Source organism: Pleurodeles waltl, chromosome 7 (assembly GCF_031143425.1).
Source record: "Pleurodeles waltl isolate 20211129_DDA chromosome 7, aPleWal1.hap1.20221129, whole genome shotgun sequence".
In the NCBI taxonomy this organism is placed as follows: domain Eukaryota; kingdom Metazoa; phylum Chordata; class Amphibia; order Caudata; family Salamandridae; genus Pleurodeles; species Pleurodeles waltl.
In genome coordinates, this window is record NC_090446.1 from 925248486 (window position 1) to 925270058 (window position 21573).

The window sequence follows — 21573 nt, forward strand, 5'->3', positions numbered from 1 at the left end:
TAGCGCTCGGGGGGGAGATGGACCCAAATAGCTTTGGGGAGCAGGTAGAGATTTCCCTAGTGTCCCTGGGAGAAGGAGAAATGGTGCCCAAGGCCCACATGCCCAGAAATACTTCCAAGTACCGGCAGTGGGTCACCATTGATGGGCAGAAGGTGGAGGCTCTGCGTGCCACAGGAGCCAGTATGACTACTATTAAGAGTCAGCTGGTGTCAACAGAGCAGATAGTACCTAATACATTCCACCAGGTCAGAGTCGCTGACAATCGTGCGAGAGTCACCTACCGGTGGCTCTGGTTCCCTTTGAGTGGTGGGGGGTCTCTGGTACTCTGAAAGTAGCTGTGAGTCCTGCCATGCCTGTAGATTGTCTGTTAGGCAATGATCTTGAGCACACTGCTTGGAAAGAAGTGGAGCTCAGGTCTCACCTGGAGATGTTAGGGTTACCTGAGTGGGTCTGCATGACCACACGGTCCATGGCTGACCGAGAGGGAAGTCAAGGGCATCTGGAGCCTGGAACGATGGCCCAGAGAGCTGCCAGGAGGAGGGACCAGGGGCGTGGGAAACCGGCCCCAGAAGTTCCCACAGTGGCTGACGGTGCTCCTGAGGAGGAGGCTCCCGAGCCAACTGGGGAAGACATTGCCGCCCTAGGTGACTTACCTGAGTTTGCTGGCTGGCAAGTTGAGGGTGGACCCAACAGGGAGGAATTCTGCAAGGCGCAGAAAGAATGTCCCACCTTGGAAGGTTTGAGGAAGCAAGCCTCAAACCAGGCAGCAGGCGATGCCTCTGGCGATCACCACCTCTATTGGGAGAATGATCTCCTCTACAGTGAGCCTAAGGTTCCGGCCTTTGGGGCAGCACGTATGCTGGTGGTCCCCCAATGTTACCGAACCTTCCTACTGGGTCTGGCTCACGACATTCCCCTGGCAGGACATTTGGGGCAGGGCAAGACCTTTAACAGGCTTGTCACCCACTTTTATTGGCCCAAAATGAGGACACACTCAGATAAGTTCTGCAGATCTTGTCCTACCTGCCAGGCCAGTGGTAAAGCAGGAAAAAGGGTTAAAACCCCCCTGATTCCCCTTCCTGTCGTTGGCACCCCCTTTGAAAGGGTGGGCATCGACATTGTTGGTCCCTTGGACCCCAAAACTGCCATAGGCAACAGGTTCATCCTGGTTTTGGTGGACCATGCCACCCGTTACCCAGAGGCAATCCCTCTGAGGACCGTAACTGCACAGGTGGTGGCCAGAACCCTGATGGGATATTTACCCGTGTGGGATTCCCCAAGGAAATAGTGTCTGACAGAGGCACTAACTTCATGTCTGCATACATGAAGTCTCTGTGGGATGCGTGTGGTGTAACTTACAAGTTCACCACACCCTATCACCCCCAGTCTAATGGTCTTGTGGAGAGATTCAACAAGACCCTGAAAGGCATGTTTGGTGGCCTCCCTGAGGCCATGAGGCGTAAGTGGGACGTCCTCTTACCATGCCTTCTCTTTGCTTACAGAGAGGTCCCCCAGAGGGGGGTAGGGTTCAGTCCCTTTGAGCTTCTCTACGGGTACCCTGTCAGGAAACCCTTAAGCATTGTCAAGGAGGGATTGGAGAAAGCTCCAAAGACACCCCCTCAGGATGTGGTCAGCTATATGTTGGCCCTCCGCAACCAGATGACCCGCTTCTGGAAAGATGCCCAAAGTAACCTTGAGGCCAGTCAAGAGGTGATGAAACACTGGTATGACCAGAAGGCCACCCTGGTAGAGTTTCAACCTGGAGACAAAGTGTGGGTAATGGAGCCAGTAGAGCCCAGAGCTCTCCAGGACCGCTGGTCTGGCCCATTTGAAATAAAGGAGTGGAAAGGGGAGGCCACTTACCTAGTGGACCTCCAAACCCCTAGGAATCCCCTAAGGGTGCTCCATGTGAACCGACTAAAAGCTCATTTTGAGAGGTCGGAGATCAACATGATTCTGGTCACAGATGAAGGAACGTAAGAGGAGAGTGAACCTCTCCACGACCTCCTCTCTGCCCAAGAAGGTGATGGGTCAGTAAGCGGGGTCATTCTGTCTGACTCCCTGACTCTGAACCAGAAAGGAGACTGCTATGAGCTGTTGGAGCTGTTCTCCCCCCTGTTCTCCCTTACTCCTGGACTGACCCACCTCTGTGTTCATGATATTGACACTGGTGACAGTCTCCCTGTGAAGAACAAAATTTACAGGTTGTCGGATAAGGTGAAGGCCAACATCAAGGAGGAGATCTCCAAGATGTTGACTCTAGGGGTTATCGAGAAATCCAGTAGTCCCTGGGCCAGCCCAGTGGTGTTGGTCCCTAAGGCTACTGCCCCAGGTGCGAAGCAAGAACTCCGGTTCTGTGTGGACTATCGGGGTCTCAACTCAGTCACCCGGACTGATGCTCACCCCATCCCCAGAGCTGATGAGCTCGTGGACAAGCTAGGCGCTGCCAAGTTCCTGAGTACGTTTGATCTTACTTCAGGGTACTGGCAGATCGCCCTGACTGAGGGGGCAAAGGAAAGATCCGCATTTTCAACCCCTGACGGCCATTACCAGTTCCGGGTGATGCCGTTTGGGTTGAAGAATGCCCCCGCTACCTTCCAACGGTTGGTTAACGGGGTCCTAGCTGGCAAGGATGCCTTCTGTGCAGCCTACCTGGATGACATAGCTGTCTACAGTTCCAGCTGGGAGGAACACCTGCTTCACCTCAAGGAGGTGCTTCAGGCCCTGCAACAGGCAGGCCTGACCATCAAGGCTATTAAGTGCCAGATTGGGCAGGGTTCCGTGGTCTACTTGGGACACCTAGTGGGTGGTGGCAAGGTGCAGCCACTCCAGGCCAAGATTGAAACTATCAAGGCCTGGCAACCACCACTAACGCAGACTGAGGTGAGAGCCTTTCTAGGCCTCACAGGATACTACCGTAGATTTGTCAAGGGCTATGGCACCATTGTAACACCCTTGACAGAACTCACTTCCAAGAAACAACCTAGGTTGGTGAATTGGACAGAGGCTTGTCAGAAAGCCTTTGACGCCCTGAAGGAAGCCATGTGCACGGCCCCCGTGCTCATGGCCCCTGACTACTCCCAGGAATTTATCGTGCAGACAGACGCTTCAGAGCATGGCATAGGGGCAGTCCTAGCACAGCTAAATGAGGAGGGTAGAGATCAACCGGTAGTCTTTATTAGCAGAAGGCTATTACCACGGGAACAGAGGTGGAGTGCTATTGAGAGAGAAGCTTTTGCTGTGGTCTGGGCACTGAAGAAGCTAAGACCCTACCTGTTTGAGACTCACTTCCGGGTTCAGACAGACCACAGGCCCCTCAGATGGCTCATGCAGATGAGGGGTGAGAATCCAAAACTCTTGAGGTGGTCCATTTCCCTACAGGGGATGGACTTTACGGTGGAACATCGCCCAGGGGTTGACCCCTCCCAGGAGGTCGGGTAGCTCTCCCCACTTTCAGCTGGGGGGGACACATGTTAGACCTGACAGCCTTAGGGTAGTCACCCCTAACTTTTTGCCTGCCTCCCTCCACTTTTTGGACACTGTTTTGCTGGTTTATAGACTCTGCACACTTTACCCCTGCTAACCAGGGCTAAAGTGCATATGCTCTCTCCCCTAAAACATGGTAACCTGGAATCATACCTGATTGGACTATTAATTTACTTATAAGTCTCTAGTAAGGTGCACTCTATGTGCATAGGGCTGGTAAATTAAATGCTACTAGTGAGCCAGCAGCACTGGTTGTGCCACCCACTTAAGTAGCCCCTTCTCCTGGTCTCAGGCCTGCCATTGCAAGGCCTGTGTGTGCAGTTTCACTGCCACATCGACTTGGCATTTAAAAGTTCTTGCCAAGCCTAGAACTCCCCTTTTTCTACATATAAGTCACCCTTAATATGTGCCCTAGGTAACCCCTAGGGCAGGGTGCTGTGTAGGTAAAAGGCAGGACATGTACCTGGGTAGTTATATGTCCAGGTAGTGAAAAACTCCTAAATTCATTTTCACACTACTGTGAGGCCTGCTTCCTTCATAGGCTAACATTGGGGCTGCCCTCATACACTGTTGAAGTGGCAGCTGCTGATCTGAAAGGAGCAGGAAGGTCATATTTAGTATGGCCAGATTGGTAATACAAAATCCTACTGACTGGTGAAGTCGGATTTAATATTACTATTCTAGAAATGCCACTTTTAGAAAATGAGCATTTCTTTGCACTTAAATCCTTCTGTGCCTTACAATCCACGTCTGGCTGGGCTTGGTTGACAGCTCCTTGTGCATTCACTCAGACATACCCCAAACACAGGGTACTCAGCCTCATTTGCATACATCTGCATTTTGAATGGGTCTTCCTGGGCTGGGAGGGTGGAGGGCCTCTCTCACACAAAGGACTGCCACACCCCCTACTGCGACCCTGGCAGACAGGATTGAACTGAAAGGGGACCTGGTGCACTTCTTAGCCACTCTTTGAAGTCTCCCCCACTTCAAAGGCACATTTGGGTATAAAACAGGGCCTCTGCCCTACCTCATCAGACACTTGCTGGAGAAGAAACCTGAACCAGAAACTACATCCTGCCAAGAAGAACTGCCTGGCTGCTCAAAGGACTCACCTGTCTGCTTTCTACAAAGGACTGCTGCCTTGCTGTTGCCCTGCTGCCTTGCTGAACTCTTGTCGGGCTGCGAAAGTGCTCTCCAAGGGCTTGGATAGAGCTTGCCTCCTGTTCCTTGAAGTCTCAGGACCAAAAAGACTTCTCTCTTTTACTTGGACGCTCCGTGTGCCGAAAATTTCGACGCACAGCTTGTTTCGCGGCGAGAAAAACATTGCACTCCGACGCTGATCGACGTGACGCTCTTGGGACGATCGAAGATCCGACGCACGACCTCGCAAAGACAACGCCACCCGACCTCTAGAGGAGAAATCGACGCAACGCCTGCCGTGAGATCGTAATTTCAACGCGCAGCCCCGCAGATCGAAGTCTAGAGGAGAAATCGACGCGACGCCTGCCGTGAGATTGTAATTTCGACGCACAGCCCCGCAGACCGACGCGCAGCCGGAGAACAAGCAGGAAAATCCACGCACAGACCCGGGACATGTGGTAATCCACGCGATCCACAGAAAGAGACTGTTCGCGCGCCGGAAAACGACGCCGACTTCCCCGCGTGGAAAATAACGACGCAAGTCCGTGTGTGCTGGGGAGAAATTGACGCACACACCCTTTTTCCACGCACCTCTTCTCTTGTAGTCCTCTGAGGAGATTTTTCCACTCCCAACCAGGTACTTGTGCTTGAAAGAGACTTTGTTTATATTCTAAAGCCTTAAGACACTTTATATCACTTCCCTGTGATATTTCTACAATTTTCCATTGCAACTTTATTCTTTTTTGACCTACTAATATCCTGATAAATATTATATATTTTTCTAAACACTGTGTGGTGTATTTTTGTGGTGCTATATGGTGGTATTGTATGATTTATTGCACAAATACTTTACACATTGCCTTCTAAGTAAAGCCTGACTGCTCGTGCCAAGCTACCAGAGGGTGGGCACAGGATAATCTTGGATAGTGTGTGGCTTACCCTGACTAGAGTGAGGGCTTTTGCTTGGACAGAGGGTAACCTGACTGCCAACCAAAAACACAATTTCTAACAGTGTGGTACTGGGTCGCCATGAGAGGGAGCCCCTTGCTCTCTGGAGGATGGTCGGTGGTCCTCGTATTGGAGGGAAATCCTGGTGGTGATGTGGGACTTGCTTGCTTTTCAGCTTAATCTGCAGGGTCTGACTGTGGAGGTCAGGATGGTCACCTGGTCTACCTGATTGCCAGGACTTCCCTTCCCTGTCTAGGAGGTGTGAGGTGCAGGTCCCTCAATCAGGTTGCCTCACAGATTTGTACCTGGTCGGCGGCTCCTGTTCTGCTTCAGTGGGTAGTGTGCTTCGCAGGGGTGATGTGTTGCAGGGTAGACTGTCTCTGCAGATGCTTTCTGTCCTCTGTGCTGTATCACCTTGCCAGGCCAGTGTTCCTTTTGCTGTGCCGGTGGTTCAGAGTTCCCTTGCTGGGTTTGTTTGCATCCCCAGACAATGCCCATTGCCTTCTCTTTTGCAGGGGCCTTCTTTCTTCTCTGGCCTGGGCTGTTGATGCTCTGTCCGTTCCTTGGCCGCAGGGGCTGCTTTGTGCTTTTCCTCTGATTCCTCTCCTGCCCATGGTTCTGCAGAGGGTATGGGTGGAACGGTCTTGTGTGATCCTCTTTGCTCCTTCCTGGCCCCGCCGTCACTGATTTCCTATCCTTCTGTCTCAGGTCCAAAGAGCAGTCTCTGGTTCTTCCTCACATGCCCTCTCCCCTTCGGCTTCCTCTGCTGTCAGGTTTGATGACATCTCAGTTGTGTCTGACTTATTGGCTCTTGGCCTGGTTGGTTTGGTTCACTTGGGTTGTTCCTCTCAGGTTGCTTTGGCCTTTCGGTCTTCCAGGTGGCAGTCTGCCTTTAAATCTTATGTGATGCATTAGGGGTCTTGTTCATCTTGGTGCGGTATTCGCTCTGTTGTTCCTGCTTCTGTGGCTCCTTTTCGGCCTGTTTCCATGCTGTATTTTTGCTGGGTTTGGCCCCCAGCACTTTTTCTGCCCAGTAGGCTGCTATCCATGCTTGTCACTCTTTTTCTGATGACTTGTCTGCCTTGTCTCCTCTAGTGTCAATATTGATTCAGGGGCTTTCAGTTGCAGCGGCCTCCTGCCCAGCGGTTGGTTCCTTCCTGGGTTTTGTCCATTGTCCTGGGGGGTTGCAGGGGCACCATTAGAGCCTTTCGGATGTGGCTGATTTGTTTTGGCTGTCGGCTAAAGTGATTTTCCTGTTTGCCATTCTTCGGCCAGATGGTTGGGTGTGTTAGGTGCTCTTGTGGCTGTTTTTCCTTACTTGTGTTCTTCCCAGCTTGGGTCGTGCTCTGGTTGGATCCTGGGTTTCTTCCAGACATTTCTTCATTGTTTCATTTTCGCAGGAGGTTTTACTTGTTTTTCTCACTCCTCGTCAGCCCTTCCCTCTGCCTTGGATGTCAGGTGGACTCTTCTGTCCTATTTGGTTCATACGTTGCCAGTCAGGTTGTCTGAGTCCCTTTTTTGTTGCTTATGGTTTTCTCTCCGAGGGTTCCAAGGTTTCCACCCAGTCTCTGAGTAGATGGGTCGGCAGGCTATAGTTCATGTTTCTGTGGGGATGTCTCTTCCTGCTGTTATCCATGTGAGGTCCCCTCGGGCCGTGTCCGCTTCCCGGGCGGAGGTGGTGGGTGTTTTCAGGGTGACCACTTGGTTGTCTCCTCTTCCATTCCTCACTCATTACTATCTTTCTGTGTGTGTAGAGCTTGATGGTCATTTTGAGTCTGTTGTTTTGTCTACTACTGCTACATAGTGATGTTTCCCTAAATTGACACGTTTTCTTGTTTCTTTTGGTGCAACCGTGTTCTCTATCTGCTTGGTTACTTCCTCAATTGTTAGGACTTGGACGAGGAGGACCCCATGAGGGAGTGATGTTCTGTTACTTACCGGTAATCATCATTACCCCAATTAGGGGTCCTCCTTGTCCCAGTCCTCTTCCCTCCCTCCCACCCTGTTGCATCTTGTCTGGGTCTGCTTGGTAAAATACAGGACGAGGCCGGGGGAGTTTTTTTAAAACAAAAAAATAAGTAAAAGAAAGACTTCAGTGTTACTACTGTTGGGTGGAGGACATGCTTCAATTGTTAGGACGAGGAGGACCCCTAATCAGGGTAATGAAGATTACCAGTAAGTAACGGAATATTATTAAGTCAGCTGCTGCTAGGGGACCAGAATCTGATCATGAAGCAAACGATCAGGAACCACAGATGGTGTGGTCAGTGCTTGTGGGTTTTATGCTTCAGAGTCTCTGAAGACCTTGTTATGTGGATCTCGTTAGTAATGAAAATTGCTAGGAGAAGGAATCAGTATTTCAGGAAAAGCATTGCCTAAAGTCCAAAGACTGCTTGACTTTTGTCCCCTTGATGCTTTTTAACTTGGTAGGGAGCCATTTATGGGGTTTCACTATCAGGTTGCTGCGATGCCTTCTCCATGGTGTATATCAAACTGTTTGGCCACTCTGTCCCCTAGACTCTTAAGGATTTATACAACATCAGCCAGAAAGAGCACGAACATAAGAATTCTGCACATTCCCAGTGATTAAAACATTGACTTATATTTTAATCAAACTGTGATTCACGTGATCTACCCAAATATGGTCATGGGAACCCACAATTGACATGATGTCTGCTGTAGCTGTTACAGTGAGGCGCTTCTTGTACTCTGGGTAATAAAGTGTAAGACACTGGGAGATGTTTCAGTTTGTCAGTTCCTTATTTTGTTGCCCATGTTACCACTTGGGAAAGCACATGTTATCTCTTATGGCTCTTCATTCCAGCTACACATAGGAGCAGCTATTTAAACAGAGCCAAAACCAGGTGATGTGAGAAAAGAGAATGTGTGAGAAAAAGAGATGGAGGTAAAATAGACAAAGAAAGGGGGGGGAAAGAGTGTCAAAGCGACATTGAAAGGAAGCACTGAAAGACTTTGAACACACGAAGGACAAGGCTTGTGGTTTGCAGATCCTTCAACCCCCTGGTAATTGCTGCTGTACACGACAATTCTGCCATAAAATGATGGGAAATTAGTTTATATTAAATTGAAACCTCGGACTAGAGAGTTGTCATAGATCTTCGCGTAGATGCAAAACACTTTACATTAAATATTGAACGAAGAGAATTAATCGTCTGTTAATCCGCTTCTTTAAAGCGTCTAACTCAAGCAGGCGGCCTGTCAGACACCAGAGCGGGAAGCGACGGGGCAGTCGCTTCAGAGGAGGCTGTTAACGACACGGTAACTAAAGCAGGCCACAATTACTTCTGACATTCAATCCGAAATGTGAAATTAAGCGGCTTCTATAAAATGTGAACAGAGCGGTTTCTCATCAGCGAAGGGAACGTCTAATTGTGATGACGGCAATCGCAAATTAATCCCATCCTTTGAAGATCCGAGTTGCGGTCCTTAAATTGCACATTTTGGGAGCTTTCTCTAGAAAACATTGTTTTGAAAATGCAAATGCATTTTTTAAGTGCATGTTTTTACTTGAAAATGTTCTTGTTTACCCAGAATTCCTAGTCTATTGACGGGCACTTAGGGGCGATCAGTATGTAGTGCGTGTTTTCATGTTTTTAAAGTGTCATTAGCCTAGCATCCTTGTCTTCCACTTCAACCACTCTCAACTCTGATAGTAGTGTTCTGGAATCCTTTTATGCAGTGCCATCAGACTCACGTGTGGCTTCTTGGTACCAATCTTGTTCTCTTCCCGCTAGTGTTTCACCTTTCTTTCTTACCTTTACTATCACCGGTCGCTCACTAATGTCTCCAAAGAAGGCAATTTGCCATTCTTACCCACAGAAATCCTAGTCTCCTCCTGCTACCTTCGTTGCACACGCACCATTATCTCACCATTATATTAGTGGGAGCACTCACCCAGCCTTGCCTTTAGTGAAAGCAGTCTCCCTCTCCCCTCCTTAGTAATAAATGTTTCCTTTAGTACCCTCCGAAGCATCATTCCATTAAGCATCAGTGCCTCACTCCTGCTGATAGAAACAGGAATTACGTTCCCTCACCTTTGAATCTTCTATCCATGACTTCAATGGAACTAGTTTTGTCTCTAGCCTTCAGATGTACCTGTCTCACAATCAAACAGTTGGATGCACCAGACTCTCAATTTACCTTTTAGATGCATCAGCCTTGTACTGTAGCCCTGCACCAGTCTCCTGATCTAGCCTTTAGATGAACCAGTCTTTCATTATAGCCCTTACATGTACTAAGCTCCCAATCTTTCCTTTAGATACAGCAACATTCCATTATAGCCTTTAGATGCACCAGGCTACCTGTTTTGCTTTTAGAAGCACCAGATCCCTCTGTTCTTTAAATTCACCAACACTACCTATTGCTTTCAGATACACCAGCCCCACTCTTGCCTTTAGGTGCACTACCACCCCCCACCCCAAGTTTATCCTTTAGATGCACCAGTCTCTTAATCTAGCTTCAGGTGCGCCAGACTCACCTTTTAGCCTCCCATGCTAGTCTTGGATACACAAGTCTCTTGCTCTAGCTTGGGATACATCAGTCTCCCACTCTTGCCTTTAGACGCAGTATTGTTGCGTTTTTTATGTATTAGCTTCCAACCTTCTAAACATGTAACAGCGTTGTCTCTTGTCTTTAGAGGCCTCCAACTCTTGTCTTTAGCTGCATCAATCTCTCACTCTTGCCGGTAGATGTACCAATCTTTCGATCTAGAATTAGATTCACCAGCCTTCCGTTCTAGCCTTGGATGCACAAGTCTCTCACGCTAGCTTTGGATGCACCAGCCTCCCACTCTTGCCTGTAGATTTACAATTGTTGCTGTTCGATCCATTAGACTATAACGTTTCTATTCACATGTAAGAGTGTCATATCTTTTCTTTAGAGACCTCCCACCCTTATTTTCAGGTGCATCACCCCCTACCTTCAGCCTTTAGATGCACCCGTTTCTCTAGCCTTTAAAGGCACCAGTCTCTCACCCTAACCTTTAGGTACACCTGTGTCACATTTTGCTTTTAGATGCACCAGCTTCCGATTCTTTCCGTGGATGCACCAGTCTCCCATTCTAGCTTTAGATTCATCAGCCTCCCATTCTAACAATGTATGCACGATTATTTCCTTTACATGCATTAGCCTCTAACTCATCTATTTTCCATGTAACACTGCTAACTCTTGTCTTTAGATGCTGCAGCTTCTCTCTGTTGTCTTTAGTTGCATCACTCTCCCACTTTTGCCTTTAGATGCCCCATGTTTGCCTTTCAATGCATTAGCGTCCAACTCGTCTATTTACATGTAACAGTGTCAACTCTTGTAATTAGAGGCTCCACCCTCCCACTCTTGCCTTTAGATGTAAGGCTCACCTCTTGCCTTTAGAGGATACCCCAGCAGCTGTCAACGGTTTATGTTTTCGCTGCACTGGTGTCTCTCGTTTTTAGCAGCTCACATCAAGCGTTTAAATTAAAATGTGTTCTTATCTACCCACATGCAGAGATGCAAGAACAACAGAAGGCTGTCTTGCTTGATATCCTGTCAGGTATCATTTGTCAAAATACCACGTTTACTATTTGAATTGTGTAAACCGTTTCATTATCATGCAAAATAGCCAAAAACGCATGTAGGTGCACTTCCGTAATGAACCTGGAACATCTCATTGAAAGCATGGCATTATTCATATCCTTTGGAATGGAGGTAATTGTGAACTATCAAGTCCCAGTCCTTCTGCAAACTGCAAAGTGAGTGGATTCTTAAAATTCAGCATAGAATCTATTGTTAGACAGGACTTGTATGCCAGAACAGTTGCCGGGCTTGGTAGGTAGAGCCAGTTGTTAAAACATTTTGTCGGGGAACCCTCAATCAAAGGGTGGCTTATCTCTGCACCTCTTCCCTTTCTTGGGTGTTTGGCCAATTTCCTTAACGCCACAAAAAGTCAATGTCCCAATCTCACTTATTCCCGTGTTGTTCAATGCCTGCTAGTGTTCACGTCATGTAAACCTACTGCCCTTGAAGCCCCATCAAAGTATACAAAAAAGCGATGGATGGAATACTTAAATTAATCTCAGCCACTGGTAATTACTTGGGGCCTCAGCCCAATAGATTGCTATTTTGCCCACCATGCCACCTAAGTTTGAGAGTATGGTGTGCAAAATCAAAATAATGATGGATGGTGTATTGGCCCCGAGTAATATTGGCTTTCTGCAAAGTTGGCCAGGTTCTTATCTAAAAAAGACTGGGGGGGGAGTCATACTTTTTTTGCAAAAAAAAATGTTCACTTTTATTCAGCTTATTAAAATAGTGTTTCTTTGCTTGCGCATCTTTTCATCATATTTGATTTGGAATGTATTTGTTAAAAATCATGATCCATTAGGGGAATGCAGGTAAGTGCTTCGTAGTCAAACAATGTCTGTACGTCTAATCAAGGGATAAGTTTGAAGACCCATTCATGTACTAAGGATTCTGTTGGATGGAAAAGCAGTTTCCGAAAGTGGCAATAGGCCTGGTAGAGAAAGCAGTACATTGATAAACTATATAAATGGTTAATATCGATCAAGAATAGAGTGAATAGGAACCTCTTACCTAGTATACCAATCAGTATCACAGGAAAGCACTGTTTATAGTGGAAAGTTTCGGAGTGATAGGTCAAGCAGGGGCCTAGAAAAAAGGGGGAAAATAAAAGGTAATTTCCCATTTTCATTCCCATAGGAATTTTGAACATGACTACAGCTTGAACAGCAGGACGGAATTTAACCAAATTTGTCCGAAAGGTAGCTTTTGGTCCAGAAAGAAGCTTTTTGTTATTTGGTATAAATCCATTCAGTAGTTTTCGAAATATTAAAAGAACACAAAATTTGTTTATCTGGAGGTGCGAAGGCTTCACGAATACTCCCGATGTATGTTGTGCATGGTGGAGGCTTGGGTGGTTATAGTGGTTGGCATGATTTTAAAATGAGAGCCTAACCATAATGTTAGGTTATGAATTTACTTGCAGAAAGCCATAGAGATTCAGCTGTTATATTTAGAGTTATGTCAGGTAGCTATAACTCGTGTCCTAAGGTAACCAATTACTCCAGATATTACAGCACTCATGACATATTTTCAAACATCATTGATAAAATCACTGTAAAATTTGCTGTAAAATTGTTCATAAAAATCTGTGCATGTTTGGGGCTCAAATTATAGTTAGCTTAGAGCTTGTGGCCAGGTCCTGCACTCAAGCTACCATGTCCTGCCAACACCACACCAGGCATTGCCTTTGACCGTGTGCAAGTGGGGTTTGGCCATAGGGCCTGGCCTGTGGTCAGGACCTGCACCCAACCCCCCATATACTTCCAAACCGCCTACTTGAGGTTAACCCCCTACAGGGTTGGTTGAGTGTGTGTACTTTCTTTTTCCATCAGGCTCTGGATTCAGGGATCTGCTAACGGATTCATAGATCCATTGCAGACTTACACAGGGGGTCACGCTGAGCCCTGCGGTATAAAAACAGGAAGTCTCTCAGGGAGCCCTCCATCTGTCCTACGGGGTCAGGATACCTCTATTCTGAGCCCTTAACTCACTTTTCACTGTTATTTTGCCCCCTCCACACCAAGCCAATAAACAAAATGGCAGCCGTATCTTTTCTCCCTGATTGGGACCAGCCCATCAGGGCCTTTCTTTGGTGCGCTGATTTGCGATCTGCTGCAGAGAATCCATGGATCCTCTGCCTCTTTAAGATATCTATATTTCTTTTCCTTTGATATCTCTGAAACTACTCAATGGATTTATGCCAGATCACAAAAGGTACACTTTCTGTACTAAGAACTAGCACTCTGCCAAATTTGGTGTAATCCTTTCTTGCTCAAAATCAATATGGGAAAATGCATAAAGAAAACATGTTTTGAGACCCCCCTTTTTTCTCTGCCCCCACTTGACGGATCCACCCTAAACTTTTGAGAGAGCAGCTGAACTGACTGTCGTATTAGTTTTGGAAATGTTGTGAAAATTCATCAAGCGACGCCAAAGTTATTGGCAAAACAAAAAGCGCTCTACCTATGGAAACTAGGTCCTACCTATAACTACTCAGAGAGGCTGTCAGGAGAGAGTGCATTTTACATACATGTTGGTGCCAGTTGGTGATTATGGAACTTTATTAAATCACTTTGATTTATGCTGCTGAGTTTGTGTTTACTCCTCTCATCGGAAGAGTCATTTGTGGCTCTGCAGATTTACAGGAGCCTGACCCGTAAACAAACCGCCATTGTTTGGACTAGCGATGTCAAGAACAACAGTGGATTAGTGGTTGATATATATATACATATATACATATCTGTGTGTGTGTGTCTGTGTATATATATATACATACATACATATATGTGCAGTGTGCTGATGTGAGGTAGATGGCTGTTGGGTGTCTGTGTGTGTGTGTTTGTGTCTCTTAGGAGGTGGGGGGCAGATAGGGTGGGAGAGGCCACAGGGGACGCGTGGATGGATATTGTGGAGGTGTCTGCAAGTGAGGTGTGGTGGCTATTGATGCAGTGCATGCAGGTGTGAGTGTGGATGTGACAGTGAGGGAGGAGGAGGGGGGGAGACAGTGGAGGCAGGGGATGTTGTGTGTGAAACTGTCTATTGTTTGTGTGAGTGCTTGTGGCCTGAAGTGTGCTGCCTGTGTTTTTCTGAGCCACTCTTGTGTGATGGTTTGTGTGCATACTTTTCTGTATGTGTGCATGGGATGGGTTGGGTTTGAGGAGACTGGGACATGGAAGTGGTAGTTGGAGGAGGGACGGTAGGAACAAGGACAATGGCTTCCATCAGAGAGGAGGCCAGAGCCTGGAACAATCTCTGTTGGTCTGCCAATACACCGTGAATGCCCTCCAGGAATGCATTGCATTGCTACATCTGGGATGCCAGCCCCTGGATGGCATTCGCTATGGTTGACTGCCCTACAGAGATGGTTCTCAGGAGGTCAATAGCCTCCTCACTGAGGGCAGCAGGGTTCACTGCAGCAGGGCCTGAGGTGCCTGGGGTGAAGGAGATGCCCACCCTTCGGGATGAGCGGGCACGGGCAACTCGGTGAGGGGCTACTGTGAGGACGGTGCTGGTACGGGGGTGGCGGCTGTACCTGTAGCTGGGGTGGTTCCAGAGGTGTCCGCCACCACCAGGGAGCTTCATCGGAGGAGGTATCAGAGGCAGTGTTGTCACCTCCTGTCTCCACCGTTCTGCTCCCCTCACCCTCCGTCCCACTGGTCCCCTCCACATCGGTGGACTCTCCCTCCTGGGTCCTGTGGGATGTAGCTCCGTCTGTCGCTGGTGCCCTGGCTCCTCTGCCAGATGATGCTAATGCACACATGGACAGGATGACAGAAGAAAAAAGGCGGGGTCGAGGGAAAAGGAGCACTGGGTCAATTACAGCACCAACAACACCTATGGCATACACACTGCCGTCACACACAGGGATCAGAATTGTGTCTCATGCATCGCACTGGAATTACATTGGCTAGGTACCACAGCAAGATGAGAGCCAAACACCGCCAACTGCACCCCTCCTGGGACCCCCTGTGCCCTGTCTGACATAGTATGCAACCTAGCTATGTTGCCAGATTTAGCAATACACCCATCACCCTTGAGCTGGATCACGCTGCGTTCTCTGAGCTGGAATTAACTGGCACCAACTAACTGACACCCACCACCAGGTTCCCATGCCACCTACCAATCATAGTTGTAAGACACACTGTACTCACCTCCTTGTGGCTGCTGTGATGCCCTTAAGCGCCCATCCAGCTCTGGGGAGGCCATCAGGGGGTCAGGCTCCAACGGGCACCCCAGCCTCGTTGGGAGGCCATCCCCAGCTGGGCCTCTGCGTTCTTCCAGGCCCAGCATCTCAGGTCCTCCCACCTCTTCCTACAGTGTGTGCTCCACCTGCTGTAGACCCCCAGGGTCCGCACGTCCTTGGCAATGGCATGCCACAATCTCTTTTTCTGATGGGCGCTGACCTGCAGAGGAAACACAGACACGAGCACACCATTACACATCCAATGAAGCCTGTCACACATATGGCCCACAAATCCCCTTCCATCCCCATTGGCGAACACATTACTCAGCACTCACCGTGTACACTACCACCAGACATACGACCCCCCCAAATGACACGATGCTTGCACACACATCTCCATGCAATCCTGTCACATGCCTCATGCCCAAGGTGAAGATCCTGACTCCTTCTTCACAAATTTGGAACGTGTGGCATCCTTGGCCCAATGGCCGGAAGAATGCTGGGGTCAATATATCGCTCCCCTCCTGACGGGCATCCTCCAAACAGCATACCAGGCTGCTAATCCCGGGGGTACTACCCCTTATAAGGATATTAGGAGTAGTTGATCTGGAGGCCCATACAGCTGCTCATACTGGAGTAGGACCCCCTCCACCAAATGCTCCAACTCCTCCGAAGTGAAGGCAGGGGCCCTTTCCCTGGTCACATGGTCCATGGCAGGATCCAGACACAGGTCACAGCAGCACACGCAGTGTAGGCGTTGTCCTGTGGAAAGTCAGGAATCGAGTGAGGTTATGGACAGAAAATGGTGGTCACGTCCGCAGCGGTGTACACCGTTACCACTGCCAGTGATCTCCATTGGCCACTGTTATACAATGAGGACTAGCACGGCGGTGCAAGACCGCCTTCTGCCATGACGCGCAATGCCGGCGGAGTTACCTCACTTCCACCTGTCCCTACATACAGGACAGGCGGTCGACATTTTATGGTGGTGGACAATATTCAGATAATCGAGAAATGCGTAATTTCCATTTTTTTCACCTACATTGCCTTTCCCAATGTCCCATCACGTTCCTGCTCTATGTACACTGAGGTGGTGGATCCTTACTCACGCTTGTTTCCCTTATATACCTACCACTGCGGAGGAATCGGAGGATGAGACAAGCCCCCGTCTACAGACCTCTTGTGGACTTGGCTACACTGGAGGAGAGGCATATAGTACTCACCTATGGGCTGGACAGGGCCACAATCACAGAGCTATGTGCTCAATTGGAGCCTGATCTGATATCAGCTATCTGTCATCCCACAAGGATCCCCCCTGTAGTGCAGGTTCTATCAGTACTCCATTTCCTGGCAACTGGTTCATTCCAAGTGACAGTGGGCTTGGCAGCAGGAATGTTACAGCCAAAGTTCTCAATCGTCCTGGCAAGGGTTTTGTCTGCCCTGGTGAAACACAAAAGCAGCTACATTGTTTTCCCAGGTGGAAGATTTGGCCACTGTGAAGGCAGGATTCTATGCAATGGGACATATACCCAACATTATTGGGGCGATTGACGGTACACATGTTGCGTTTGTCCCTCCTTGCCAGAATGAACAGGTGTTCAGGAATCAGAAGAGTTTCCACTCACTCAATATGCAAATGGTGTGCCTGGCTGACCAGTTCATCTCCCACGTCACTGGCAGGTATCCTAGGTCGATGCATGACACTTTCGTCGTGAGGAATAGCAGCATTCCACATGTGATGGCACAACTACAGAGGCACAGGGTGCGGCTAATTGTTGAGACTGAGTTCCTACCCAATGTATGTCAGTGTATGACTTCTGGTGTTGACCCCATACCATTGTGTAAGGCTAATGTTTATCCCTAAGTACTTGCAGGTGACTCTGACTACCCAAACCTATTGTGGCTCTTGACCCGTGTGAGGAATGCCAGGACAGGGCCTGGGAATCGTTATAATGATGTACATGAGTGAACCAGGAGAATTATTGAGAGGGCCTTCGGCCTACTGAGGGCAGGTTCAGATGCCTCCATCTAACTGGTGGAGAAGGTCTGCCAGATAGTAGTGGCATGCTGCATGTTGCACAACCTGGCCCTCAGACGACACATGCCTTATCTGCAGTAGGAGGAGACTGGAAATGCCCCTGTGGAAGCAGTGGACACTGAGGACAGTGAGGATGAGGAGGCAGAGGATGAGGATGTGGACAACAGAACATCAGTTACACGTCAATACTTCCAATGACACACAGGTGAGATAGTGGAACTGACCATTCTTCTGATTATTGATGTGTTCTGTGTGGCTGTAGCATGATGACACTCACTACCTTTGCATCTCTACTTACTGTCACCTATGGCTTCTCATTTTGCAGATGTTGGTGATATGACAACGGTGAACTGATGTGATGTCTACAGACAGATACGGGTCTTAAAATGTATGCTATCACAGTGTTCCGATCATTTCCACAAGATGCAACTATTTCCATATATGCACAATTTCATCGCATAAAACACTTTCACTTAGGTTGTGTTCAAGGGTGTTTATTGTAGTGCAAATAATTGACGGAAAAGTGCAATGGAATGGGATGATGGTAGATGTTCTTTCAGGGTATTGTTCCACTCTGTTTGTACCACAGGCTCAGTGTCCAAGGGGCCATAGGAAGGCGAGCAAAGGCAGTTCAAAGTGGACAAGGTGACAAGGTGGAACACAAGGGGGGCATTCAGGAGGGACTAATTTCCTGGTGGTGGTCTTGGTCTTGGCAAGTGTCTCTGGCTTCTATCTGGTTTACAAGGAACGTTTGTGGGGTGGTTCACCTTCTGCAGGTGGAGGGGTGCTGGTGGCCTGTGGGTCCTGTGGCAGGGCCTCCTGCCCACTAGCTGCAGCAGAAGTGGTGGGCTGGTCAGTAGACTGGCTAGTGGTAGGGGTCTGCTTGTGTGCTGTCTATTCCCTCATGATGTTGGCCATATCTGCCAGCACCCTCTATTGTTGCTTTTGCCCTGCTGCCTTTGTTAGTGTATGGTGATGGATTGTGTGCTTCTTAGTTCTCCATGATGTGCATGCTTTGCTGATGGTTGTACATGCAGGGCTGGGACTGCTGTCAATCCATTGGCATGACATGCAGAGCTTGGCATTGGGGTTAGTGATATGTGTAGGTCCAGTGTCTGGGATGGAGTGGAGTAATGGGAGTGAGGGTGAGGGGGTGAGATGGCATGCAGGTATGGAGGGGATAAGTAGTAAGTATTGACTCACCAGTGTCCAGTCCTCCGGCTACTCCAGTAAGTCCCTCAGGATGCAGTATTGCCAACACGTGCTCCTCCCAAGCTCTGAGCTGTGGGGGGGAAGTGGGGTCCACTGCCAGTCCTTTGGATGGCGAGCTGGTGCCTTGCTGCCACGGAAAGTACCTTCCCCATAGGTCACTCCACCCTTTCCTGATGTAGTCCCTTGTTCTTGGATGCTGTTCCATGGCGTTCACCCTGTCCACTATTCTCCACCATAGCTCCATCTTCCTGGCAATGGATATTTGCTGTACCTATGCTCCAATCAGCAGTGGCTCTACCCTGACTATTTCCTCTGCCATGATCCGCAACTCCTCATGTGTGAAACGGGGGTGCCTTTGTGGGGACATGGGTATTGTGTGCTATGTGTTGTGCAGAGGGTGTTAAGTGATGTGGTGCGGTATGGGATGTGGGGTGCGTGATGGCTGTATGGGTGTTTGTGGTGTGTGTGTAGTTGTCTCTGTGGTCTTCATGTTAGTCTTGTGGTGCTTATTGGTACTCATAGATGGTAGTGTGTGATGAGGGTGTGTATTTTATGTTGCTATGGGTGGGTGGATGTAGTGTCTGTATGAGTGTCAGGTGTGTGTGTTTAGTTTTGGCCAATGTTGTTTTGTTTTGTATTAGGGTGGCCATTCTGAGTGCACTGGTGTGTACCGCCAATGGTTTACTGCCAGTGAATGTTCACCGTGGTGATTCGTAGGTCATAATGTGGTGGGCCTTGGTTTGTTGGCGTAACAGTATGGGTGTTCGTACCGCCACTTTAGTACTGACCTTTGGGCTGGCGGATTTGTGTTTGTGGCATTATTCTCTCGGTTTGCTGTGTGTGTGCTATAGTATGGCAAATGGATAATCGCCACTGCATTGGTATGTTGGTGGCCATCACCGCAGTGGTAAGCGGTATTTACCGCTAATGTCATAATTAGGGCATTAATCTTTAAAAAATCATATCTCCGGTTGCCTTATTTGTTTTTTTGTTGTTTTAGTGTCATTGTAAAGATAAAAATATAATCTAGTTTTATAAATTGGATTTATTTTTTTCTATTCTGTTTCATGTTTTACATATTTACTGTTTTGTGATTTTTAAATGCCTTACAAACCTGTCTCCTAAGTTAAGCCTAACTTCTTGTTGTCAAACTACCAAAGGTTGAGCTGGGATTAATTTATTGAGGCCTGACTGGACCTAGTATGAGGTTAGTAGCCTATTGCTAAGTGTAGGTACTTACCTGCCCTTACCATTAATCCAGTTTCAAACATGTTTTGCTGCACAGTGGTGGGATCCAGTACTTGTGTTTAATATCACACTACAGTTTTATGTGAAACTAATTTAAATGTTTATTTTTTGTGATTTTGCTACATTTCTGAATTCAATTTTTGCAAAAAAAAATTTGTGTGACACAAAACTTAAGGGATACCTTGGAGCTTGATCTGGCTTGCCTACCCACGCTCACAGTAGTCCAGCTGTAGGCGGGTCTCCTCGACCTCGCATTCCAGCTCCTCCGACTGGCGCCTTTCGGGCGCCTCAGCCGGAGGAATCTCGCATTCTCATGGAGACATGGGAACGCCTACTGACGCTTGGAACCTGGATTTCCGGGTCCCGTCATTAAAAGAAACTACAGACTCCAGGTACGGAGAGGAGGAGTTCTCTCCGAGAACTACACCAACGGAGGAAGACCGCAAGTCGCCACGTACGGAATACAAGGAAGTCAAACCATACGAGATTCCAGGAACCGGCAGGGAACCTCCAGAGAAGACCAGAGTCCCGGAGAAGAGCACTTTCCGCCACGACCCCGGAGGGTCGTGGCTTTACAAGGTACGGTCCTTGTTCCAAGGACACCGCAAACCTGTTTCAATACCGGGGCACAGGGGAAAGGGGGGCCGAGACAAGAGGGGATTGAGGTGGGTATTTAAGAACGGGGACACCAGAGAGAGTGTGTCTAGAACTAGTAAAACACTTAGGGAAAGCACGGAGAGAGTTGTTTTTACCACAAGTGCATCAATCCTCGCACCCACTCACTGCCGGGTCTATCTCTATATACCCTCTCTACCTCTATCTTGAGGTTTTTTCCCTCTCCCTGCATGTCTAAATTCTAAAACTGCGCAATTATCCCCACAACCCACTTACCTTTGTTTTCGCTCCTGTTTTTTTCCTTTTTTTTTTCCGGTTCCATCTGGGAGTTCACGCAATCCCGCGCCATCCACCAGGAACCTATAAAGACAAAGAAAAGAGACGCTAAAGAAGAAATCCACTGGAGTACAGCTATCAAACTTTTGTTACCTCATTCATTTCCGTTACTTCTTGTTTTCAACCTCCTAAAAATAAACTCTCTTTCTAAAATACGGCTCAGAGTCCTCTGTACCGCCGCTCACCCCACCACAGTGGTGTCAGAAGTGGGGTAGAGTCCATAGGCGGTACATAGAGGCAAACAGGATGGGGGAGAAACCTACGCTGGAGGATATGATTAAGCAATTGGCAGAAGGTCAGCGACACCGTCAACTGGTGTGGGAGGCTCATCAAAGGGAAGCAAAAGAGGACCGAGAGGCCCTACAAACGGCATTAAAAAGCCAAGCCACCATCATGGCTAATAATCAGCTGGTGCATGAGACTGCTCTCCAGAAATTAACTGATATCATCGCAGCCAGCAAAGTACATCCTAATGTCCCGAGCTCTGTCCTACAAAAGTTTAAAGAAGGTGAAGACCCTGACTCCTTCTTCACAAATTTCGAACGTGTGGCATCCTCGGCCCAATGGCCGGAAGAACGCTGGGGTCAATATATCGCTCCCCTCCTGAAGAGCATACTCCAAACAGCATACCAGGCTGCTAATCCCGGGGGTACTACCCCTTATAAGGATATTAAGAGTAGTATCCTAGAAAGGGTGGGACATGACTCAGAGTACTATAGGATGAAGTTCAGGAAGGTGAAATGGGGACAGAGCAAGGATCCCCGTACCTTCTATTTCAGGGTTAAGGATC